This window comes from Dipodomys spectabilis, unplaced genomic scaffold (assembly GCF_019054845.1).
Source record: "Dipodomys spectabilis isolate Male_0828 unplaced genomic scaffold, ASM1905484v1 ptg000436l, whole genome shotgun sequence".
NCBI classification, from domain to species: domain Eukaryota; kingdom Metazoa; phylum Chordata; class Mammalia; order Rodentia; family Heteromyidae; genus Dipodomys; species Dipodomys spectabilis.
This window is the reverse complement of record NW_024871113.1, coordinates 6,540,865-6,549,546: the sequence shown is the minus strand read 5'-3', so window position 1 is coordinate 6,549,546 and position 8,682 is coordinate 6,540,865. Positions and strand designations below refer to the sequence as shown.

Genomic DNA, 8,682 nt, shown 5'->3' with positions numbered 1-8,682 from the left:
GTAATGCCTGTTTGGGGCAGGTCCCAGTTCCTGGTTGCTTTCTTCAGGTTGTGTCCCCCCTCTTAGAATTCTTTGTAATGCTGGCTTAATGTTTATGTATTCATTTAGTTTTTCTTTGCTATTAAAAGTTTTCAGTTCTCCATCGAATGTGAATGCTAGCTTTGCCGGGTATATCAGTCTGGGTTGGCAGTTATTGGCTCTCAGGGCTCGTATGGTGCTTTCCCAGGCTTTTCTTGCATTCATTGTTTGTGTGGAGAGATCTGCAGTGATTCTAATTTTTTTTCCCGTTGTAGTATAGCTCCTTCTTCATTTTTGCTGCATGCAGGATTGTTTCCTTATTATTCAGATCCATCATTTTTACTATAATGCGTCTAGAAGTGTTTCTCCTGGGATCTTGCTTGTTGGGTGTTTGATAAGCTTTTGTGATGTAGTTAAGATGGTCGTTTTTGAGGTGGGGAAAATTTTCATTGACTATCTTGTTAAATAAGTGTTGCATTCCCTTGCTCTGGAATTCCTCACCTTCGTCCACTCCGATTATGCGAAGGTTAAATTTTTTAGCATTATCTGCTTGCTCTTGAATTTCCCTTTGGTTTAATTTGAGTGATTTTTCCATATCTGTCACTTTTTGGTCCAGTTGGTGTATTCTGTCTTCTGTATCTGACACTCTACCTTCCATTTCATTCACTCTGTTGACCGTGGCTTCTATTGTGATTTGCATGGAGGAAATGGATCCCTTTATGGATTCAATGTTGGTTCTCAGAGTACTGATCTCACCTCTCAATGAGGTGAGATCAGTATGCGTTACCTCTAATTTGGCGTTTATCTCACTTCTTACTGAGGTTTGTGCAGCTTCTATTTTTGCATCCAACTTTTGTTTGATATCCTGTATCTCTTTTGATAGTTCATCCTTGTGCTCTTTCAATTTCTGATCCATTTCTTGCTTTATTTCTTGAGTCATTGCCTCCAGCAACCCTTGGATGTAGCTTTTGTCTCTCATTCCTGCTTTGCTCCCACTGGGGCTCTCCCCTGGATGGCTGCTGGCTTTTGAGGTGAGCTTGCTGTCCTGGGTGGTGGTAAACCTTGTGATTTTTCTCTGTGATTTTCGCATGGGGGTTCAGGAGACTGCTCTTCAATTTTGTTTTGGCGTGTCTGTCTTTGCTTGGTTGCTGATTCTGTATTGGTAGAGAGAGTCTGTGCCTGATCTGGGTTCTGTTGGGAGCCTATTTCCAGCTGCTATTCTGACTTACTTAGGATTCTCAGCTCTCTGCTGTAGATTGCTGGCAATTCCCGCCTTTGGAAGGGTTGAGCAGCCTAGACTGCTTGTGTTTGCTCCTACGGGTGCTCTTGGGAAGATCAGATGCTCTGGATGCACTCTCCCAAATACTGGAGTCTGCTATGGGCTCCTGATGTGTTTTTGTTTGTTTGTTTTGAGCTGGTTGTGGGCTTGAACTCTAGGTTTGGGTGCTGTCCCTCAGCTCTTCAGCTCAGGGCTGGCACCCTACCATTTGAGCCACAGCACCACTTCTGACCCTTTTTGCTTTTGTGGTGCTGAGGAATCAGATCCAGGGCCTCATACGTCCAAGACTATCACTCTATTGCTGAGCCGCCTTATCAGCCTGAGCTCCTGCTTACTATCAGGTGCTGGCAGCCTGTGTTGCCCAATTTCCAGCCTAGGGTATATGGGTGGAGTTTTGGTGGGGTTTGGGCTTCTCTTGTCCTGAGCCTCTAGGTCTTTTGTTGTCACAGGCATGCTTCCCGGGGAGTGTTGTTTCCTGGTTTTCTCCCCTCTGTTGAGGCTTACGCTCAGCTTTTTACTTCAGTTGGGAGGAGTTGGTTGTGTTGTTCAGGCGCCGGATCCCCGGGCCTGGTTCTGGCCCCAGCCTGGAGCGCGCTCGTTAGGCCTGTGCTGATGTGTATACCACCTAGGTTATGCAGCCTGGAGGACTCAGTTCAAATTTCTTCTACTGTTGGTAGTCTTGACCCAGGGGCGCTGTTCCTGGCTTGGGCATTTAAGCTCCCTTCCAGGGGCACTCTTGCTCTGGCCTGGCCAGCAGAGTGTGCTCCACCGGCTGGTGGAGCTCTCGAACAGTTCCCAGTTTTAGTGGGTCCTGTGGTCCGGGTGTTGGGGTAGGGAGTCTAGGTCAGGGTCTGGGGATTCCCTCCAGCTCTGGTCTCCCTTGAGGGATACACTGTGTGGTGTAGGTCGTCAGTTGTTGTTGCAATCCGAGTTCAGTTGGGGTGGTTGCCGGCTGGGTTGGGGCCCCCACCGGGTCGTTGCGATCGCGATTGGGCGGGTGGTCTGCCGACAGGTCCCTTTGTCACGCTGCTGGTGCCAGGGGGCTTTGGCAGGATGGAGCCTCTCCGCTCCAGGGGAGAGTGAGGGGTGGGGGTGGGATCCTCGTAGAGACTCCCGGCTGGTAGGTTTCTCTGTTCCTGGCAATCCGCTGTTCTGCAGTCCGGTACCTGGTGATCTGCAAGCAGCCCCTTGTGTCTCTGGGGCTCCGGCAGCCTCTGCTGGGCAGGCTGGCCGGCTGCTTGGCACACTGCTGTGCGGCCAGTAAAGGTTGTGGGAGGGGTCTTCGCTCTTCTCTGTTCTGAAATTCTTCTTTTCCTCTCTTTCTTTTTTTGTTATTTTCCACCTCTGGTTTTTCTCTGAGTGTTCGTCTTTTTGTTGTTGTCAGTCTCTGGGGGAGATTAAGCGTTGGAACTCGAACTCTCTTTTTGGTTGGAGAGAGCTGTGGCGTTTCCCTACTGCCCCGTCGCCATCTTGGTCCCCCCTCAGAACCAGAGTTTTTATAATCATCTTCCTTTCCCCTTCCTTCCTTCCTTGCTTGCTTCCTTCCTTCCTTCCTTCCTTCCTTCCTTCCTTCCTTCTTTCCTTCCTTCCTTCCTTCCTTCCTTCTTTTCTTCCTTCCTTCCTTCCTTCCTGCTTACTCTCCCTCTCTCTCTCCCTCCCTTCCTCCTTCCCTCCCTCCCTCCTTTCTTCCTTCCTTCCTTTTGTTTCCTCCCATCTTTCCTTCCTTTAACTTATTGATTTTTTTATAATTTATTTTTACCATCTACAAGTGGTTACACAAAGGGATTTTAACTCAACATTTCAATTTATGAGTACAGTATATCTTGGATTCTATCAGCATTTATAAGTCATCCTCATCTCCAGTACTTCCTATGTGTATTCTAGTGTACATGACAAACAAATAACTCAGTTTAGTCACTACTGTTCTGGGCTTCAGTCCAATCCAACATCTTCCTGCTACCTTATATTTGTTTTATGAATAATATCTGGGGTTATGATCTGTGTGTAGAGAGAGAAATAGGAACATTTTATTTTCCCCATCTTTCTAGAAGTAGAAATCTAAAAATGTTTAATGTTGGTAATTAAGCTTGGTAATTTAATAAGATTCTTTTAATATTTCATGCCAATTGATATCAGAATATGAATAGTTGCTCCAAAGATTTGCTATACTTTGTAGCATTAATAGAAATTATTTGTTTAAATGAAGAAATATTTCTTCTCCTTTGTACTAGTCACTATTAATATATTGAAGTGAAAAATATGGTTCCTTTTGACACATTTGTGATAATGTTTGACTCTATTTTAAGTTCCTTAACACTTACCTAAAAGTGATCTCTAGGAAGTCTAACTTCATTTTATCTTACAGAGATGAAGTTCTAGAAAATAGCGCCTATTTTCAAGCTAGAATCCCATCCAAAATTCTTCTATTTTCTGCAATTAATTCATTTTGCGAAATTATGCTTGTGTCTTATGGCAACTTAGTGAAACTATACTCATATCGTCTTATAATTTTTCAATTACTGTGTTGCTGGATTTGTATCCCAATTCTGTCTAAATTAGCCTCTCAAATGAAGCATACCAAATGAAGTATTTAAAAAATTAACTACTAACCATGCTAAGTTGGCCTTGACATGACTTGTATGATTTTAACATTTAGAGTCAGGGCTATGAGATGGAGAATGATTTAAAGAATGAATGGAAAAACCCATAATAGTGTTAACCTGCCTTTAAAGAAACGGTCTTCTTCAACTTCATTTTCAAACTACTGTAACCTTTGTGTTGGCTTATATGGAAAAAATGGTGTGGTACTCAACTATTTATTTGTTGCTGCCAGAATAGTCTTTCTTGAAATAGGATGGGACTTAATTTCCTAGCAATTTGAATCTGTTTTCTTTTATTCATGTTATGATAAACTGTTTACCATAGACCAAGGTCTAAGAAGATTGCCTGATCAAGTGCACACATGAAGGAAGAAGAATCACACCATATTTGGTAGGAATGATGAAGTGGGAGCAAATTCAACCTCACTATCCAAAAATACTATTTTAATAAGAAACTTAATTTACTTGCTTCAGCTTTGCGCTGAAATATAATTTCCAATTCCTCCTGCATTAGTTTGAAACCACAACTAAATGCTACTGAGTACTTATTCCAATATGTAATGATGACACATGGTAGAAAATGCATTGTATGTGGGGTAGAAACAGAGACAAAAAAATGAACTACACTTGCTACATGTTATCAGGAAGAGCTAACTCTGGTTTGTGAGACAAAATATCCAGAAACACTGATAAAAAATTTGCAGAAGTAAATGTGACATGTGAAGTTAGGCCTCTCAGAGGGAACTGAATAGTGTGGGAGGTGATGGGTGTGTGTTTGTTAGCAACAATGACAAAACCACAAAACAAAGCTGTAATTGGACCAAACTGCAACGAAAGGAGTAAAGGGTATTATTGAGTCATCAGAAGTTGTGTTGTTGAGATGTGCAATTATGGACATGTGTCTTAGATTAGATTTTATATTTGTACAGCTTTGTAGATTAGGTGTAGGAGTTTCAGCCTTACTCCAAGGCCACCAGAACTTTTGATGTATGCAGGTAAAAGGAAAGTATGCGATCAAGGTGTTGTCTTATGAGGTTACATTATGCAGAATGACTATTCTATATATTGGGAAAGTGAGAAATGAGAGAGGTTCCTGTTAAAAATGTTTTCCTGGGAATACAGGAAAAAAGATATATAGAGAAAGAACAAAGATTATGGTTCTGCTGAGATGTTCCTGGGAAAGGTAAATGGAGTAGAAGAATGCTTAGGGATCTAATATCCCCAGTCAGAAATCATCAATGACTCTTAGTTTCACTTGTTGGTACAATCTACAAACTTTAAATTGTCTGATGAGAAAATGAAGACACTATTTTAGAGTGTGGATTTGACTGGTTGTTCTTGGAAAGAATCAAGCAATAAAAGGTATTTCTGAAAGACAGTAGAGGCTAGTGAATACATTTACCTGTGAAGTAGAGGGAATAAAATAAATATAGAGGTCCATAAGATTAACCTTATTTGCAATAACTAGTAGATATCTGAGACAAGTAGAAACAGTCAGATAAGTTGATGTTAGGCAAAATGAACCCCAAGATAAGGACTCATATGTTTTTTTTTATTTCTTGCTATTGTTTCTAACATATTTATAGGATATTTCTTTGTTGCTTTGTATGTCTCTCCCCCACGGTATAACCCCTGCTTTCACTGTATTTGATGTTGGTATAATTTGTGGAGCAGAAGGGAAAAAAACAAATTGTTTAAATAGGGATACAGGTGGACCCATTGCAACAATGTGAGAGTTGGGGGAGATGGGAAGGGATCGTAAGGGAAAACAAAGGAGGAGGCAACAATGCTTGATAAAAAATGTACTCATTACCTTGCTCATGTAACTGTAACCCCTCTGTATGTTATTTTCACAAGAAAAAGAAAGAAAAAAAATTAACTACACGTATTGAACGCACTGGATACAACAAGGAAAAAAATCAAAGGGTGCAAGATTATTCTTCTGGTGGTAGTAGAATGTGAACAGGATGAAGAACAGAAGTGCCTTTAAAAGGTAACCTAGAACCCTTGTTATTTCTGAGATAGGAAAACATAAAGCCATTGCTTTGAAGGAGACAGTGTATAGAACAGCTCCCAGATTTTGGAGTTGAGTCTAATTCTTTCCCTATGAATTATATGACTTTAGGCTGTGTTTACCTTTGTAAATTTCACAGGTTTCCTATTTTACAAAATAGCAAATGTACTGACTTTGTTAGAATATTGTAAGGGAATAGAAAGACAGTGATATAAAGCACTAGAGCACAATATCTGGAATGTTATTATTGCTGTTACTTTGGCATTTAATTTTATTTTGAATTGACATAACCTTGAAGTCTCTGCTTAAAATACTACATAAATAATTACTTTTTCCTCCCACAGCTCCTGTGTGGATGTTCACCCAGACAGCATTAGTGTCAGATTATTTATTTATTATTAATTTACTTTGGTGATAGGTTTGCCTAGGCTGATCTTGAATTTTAGATTCTTTTGCCTCAGTCTTTCAATAAAGTGCTGAGATTACAGACATTTAGGGACTTGCTCAGTTTAGCATTTGCAATTTACTAAGGACATTCAAGTCTAGGGGAGAAGGTAGGAAGGGAAGGATGAATTTTCTCTTCCTCAGGTGAGATCACATAGCAAATACTTAGTCAGTTCCTTTCTGTAATACATGCTATACTTTAAGTCTGAAATGGCCTTCAAAGGCCTCTGCGTCAAAGAAGGCTTTATCATCTGCCGTTGCACTACTAAGAGACAGAAGAACTTGGATGTGAGGCTTAGTATGAGAAAGTAAGGTCCCTGGAGGTAAAGCCTAAACTGGGATGCTACAATCTTGACTCTTTTGGCTTTTTCTTTTTACTGACTTGACACTAGAAGGTGAGTAGTCTCTTCTTCCATATGCTACTGCAGTGGTGTGTCAATGTAGGCCATGGACTGAAACCACTAATCCCAGAACCAAAACAAACCTTTCTTCCTGTTTAGTTTATTGTCTCAGGTATTTTGTCACAGCAATAGATAACTGATTAACGTATCATATTTACAGTAGGACTTGTGAATGCTTTAGAAATAGTCTTACCAACACACACTTAATAATAAAGTAAATCAGAATCTTCCTGCCATCACGTGGGGATCTTGCTGCTCCCGCCTCCGTGGCACGTTCCATCCTTTCAGCCCACGACTTGCACAGAGGAAAAAAACAATTTTTTTTTCTTTCCCTGCACATAACTTGAGGTGAGCAAAAAGAAAATTAGAATTAATTTTTAACCATGATGGAAATCGTGCACATCCAGGCCTTTCAGTGTGGCAACCAGATCGGTGCCAAGTTCTGGGAGGTTGTCAGCGATGAACCCGGCATAGACACTACCAGGATTTACCACAGAGACAGCGACCTGCAATTGGACCACATCTCTGTGTACTACAATGAAGCCACAGGTGGAAAATATGTTCCTCGTTGGTGGATCTAGAACCTGGGACCATAGACTCTGTTCGTTCAGGACCCTTTGGCCAGATCTTCAGACCAGACAACTCTGTTTTTGGTCAGTCTGGGGCAGGTAACAATTGTGCCATGGGGCATTATACTGAGCTGGGTGGCTCAGTCCTCAACATGGTGCAGAAGGAGACCGAGAGCTGTGAAGGCCTGCAAGGATTCCAGCTGACCCACTCCCTGGGTGGGGGCACAGGCTCCGGAATGGGCACCCTGCTCATCAGCAAGATCTGTGAAGAGTATCCTGACCGCATCATGAGCACCTTCAGTGTAGTACCTTCACACAAAGTGTCTGACGTTGTGGATGAGCCCTACAATGCCAGCCTCTCTGTCCATCAGTTGGTAGAGAATACTGACAACGAGGCCCTTTATGACACCTGCTTCAGTACCCTTAAGCTGACCACACCAACCTACGGAGACCTTAACCACCTCATCGCTGCCACCATGAGAGGTCTCACCACCTGCCTCCGCTTCCCTGGCCAGCTCAATGCTGACCTCCGCAAGCTGGCAGTTAACATGGTGCCCTTCCTACGTCTCCACTTCTTTATGCCTGGCTTTGCCCCTCTGACCAGCATGGAAGCCAGCAGTATCAGGCCCTCACTCTGCCTGAACTCACCCAGCAAGTTTTCGATGCCAAGAACAGGATGGCTGCCTGTGACCCCTGCCATGGCCGGTCCCTCACTGTGGCTGCTGTCTTCTGTGGCCGCATGTCCATGAAGGAGGTAGATGAGCAGATGCTCAATGTGCAGAACAAGAATAGCAGCTACTTCGTGGAATGGATTCCCAACAATGTCAAGACAGCTGTCTGTGATATCCCACCTCATGGCCTCAAGATGGCAGTTACCTTCATTGGCACAGACATCCAGGAGCTCTAGAAGCACATCTCTGAGCAGTTTGCTGCCATGCTCCGCAGGAAGGCTTTCCTCCACTGGAACACAGGTCAGGGCATGGACAAGATGGAGTTCACCGAGGCAGAGAGCAGCATGAATGATCTCGTCTCTGAGTATTAGCAGTAAGAGGATGCCACCGCAGAAGAGGAAGAGGATATCGGTGAGGAGGCTGAAAAGGAGGCCTAAGGGAGAGAACCCCATTATCTCAGGCTTCTCAAGTCCCTGAGCTGCTCCTTTGCCTCTTTTCAGAATTTGTTTCTCCTGCCTCTGTCTTGTTTTTTTCTCTGCGGGTAGGGTGTAGAACAGTGCCTGGCTCATAGTAAGCACTCAATAAATACTTGTTTGTTGAAAAAAAATAATAAAGTAAATCATTTTAACATGTCATGAAGTGACCACATGGAAATCAACTGAAATGCTGGAATGTAGAGCAGAGGA

General features: G+C 42.7%; 1 pseudogene; it reads left to right on the top strand.

Annotated features, from left to right (window-relative positions):
* Positions 1–7,107: 7,107 nt before the first annotated feature.
* Positions 7,108–8,433, top strand: LOC122097841 (annotated as a pseudogene).
* Positions 8,434–8,682: the final 249 nt, after the last annotated feature.